At 35.5% G+C, this 1,607-nt stretch overlaps 1 pseudogene; it reads right to left on the reverse strand.

The window, feature by feature from the left end:
• Positions 1-497: 497 nt before the first annotated feature.
• Positions 498-1,354, reverse strand: LOC112466503 (annotated as a pseudogene).
• Positions 1,355-1,607: the final 253 nt, after the last annotated feature.

Genomic DNA, 1,607 nt, shown 5'->3' on the forward strand with positions numbered 1-1,607 from the left:
TCAATTCTATAACATTTATATGGCTCTTTCATGAATAATTTTCGGCCAAATGTACCTCCACGAAAAAAAAAAAAAAACAAAGAATTTGTTCATCCTTGTTTTTTTTTAGCATCATGTTGAGAGATACCTCCGCCACCAATAATAGTATATTTACACATCTGGTGAAGCAAATCTCAAAATCTCAGGTACTTGCACTCGTGCGTAAAAGAGTTTGACTATCTTTACTCTCCCCCTCCCCTCCTGAGCAGCTACGGGGGCGGATGTCCCGACATGTATTTTTGTATTTTATCTATTTTATTTAATTTTTATAAACTACATTCTCTCACATGTATATACTAAAGGGTTTTCCCCATAAATAAAGATTATTATTATAATATATGTATGTATGTATGTATGTATGTATGTATGTATGTATAATACTAATGGAAGGAATATTAATCACACATTTTTGTATTTTATATTTCAAATATTTATTCATTATATAATTTTTACAAAAGTTTGCCATTTATTATTTCCCTAAACATTTTGTCTCTAAAGTACGGTATGTCATCCTGCGTAAACGTTATCTCCCTGCACAGATGTACTCGGCGAACATGCAAGAGAATACACCACAATCGCTACCGTTTGTCTGTTGCGGAATGTTCTTGGCGGAATAAAATTCCCAATCACGCATATCATAAGGTTGTTTCTTCTTGTCAAGACTCTCATTTTGTAAATATAGTTTTAGCGCAGTCAGACATTTCGGATTATCACTGCCCATACTGTCGTAATAAACAATTGTCTTATCGCGAAAATCTATTATTGCCATACACCAGTGAACGTACAAATGTACAGGTACAACCACAAGATCCTGCGCAAATATGTCCACCTTCCTAGTCCATCGCTTTAGCGACGAGTGACCGTCCGACAGAAGTTTCGAATAAAAAAACGTGTTCATCGCGAGCACTTTCGGATACACGTCGGAAGATGTTCCTCTGGCGATCAGCAGGTTCATATAAAAGTTTATCACTTCGTCGTTCAACCAATTTGAGTCAGCCAGCATGTAAAGGTCCTTCCGCGTGAGCCTCAGACCGAATCCTTCCACCGCCTCCATATTGTGGAAATCCTTGGCAAAAAAAAAAGTATAATGTTACAAAATTATGTCACAAAATTATATCACACTCCATTATTTTTAATATTAATTTGTATATTTGTATATTTGTATATTTACCTTGATAATCTGATTGCATCGCTGCTCATTTAATTTTTCCCACGTATTTAACTCTTCCCACGCATTGATTTGTTCCCACGCACTTAATTCTTTCATCGCATTGTGCTCCATACTTTCAACTTGCTCGCTTGCTTGCTTGAGCATACTATGATTCTAACGTTTTTCTTCATCGTTTTCTTCAATCACTTTTTCTCTTTTCTCTATCATTTCATCTTCTTTTACTTTTACGTCACAGAGACGTGACATTCCTTAAACCCTTTGGGTCTCAATAAGTAAATAAGCTATTTGCTTATTGGTAAAAAATTTCATCCAAATGATAACATAAACCATGTCCTGACACGTACAGTTCGTCGAAGGATGTGACAATTGTGGGTCATAAATTATACCTGCATACCAT

This window comes from Temnothorax curvispinosus, unplaced genomic scaffold (genome assembly GCF_003070985.1).
Source record: "Temnothorax curvispinosus isolate PA1 unplaced genomic scaffold, ASM307098v1 QBEX01016299.1, whole genome shotgun sequence".
In the NCBI taxonomy this organism is placed as follows: domain Eukaryota; kingdom Metazoa; phylum Arthropoda; class Insecta; order Hymenoptera; family Formicidae; genus Temnothorax; species Temnothorax curvispinosus.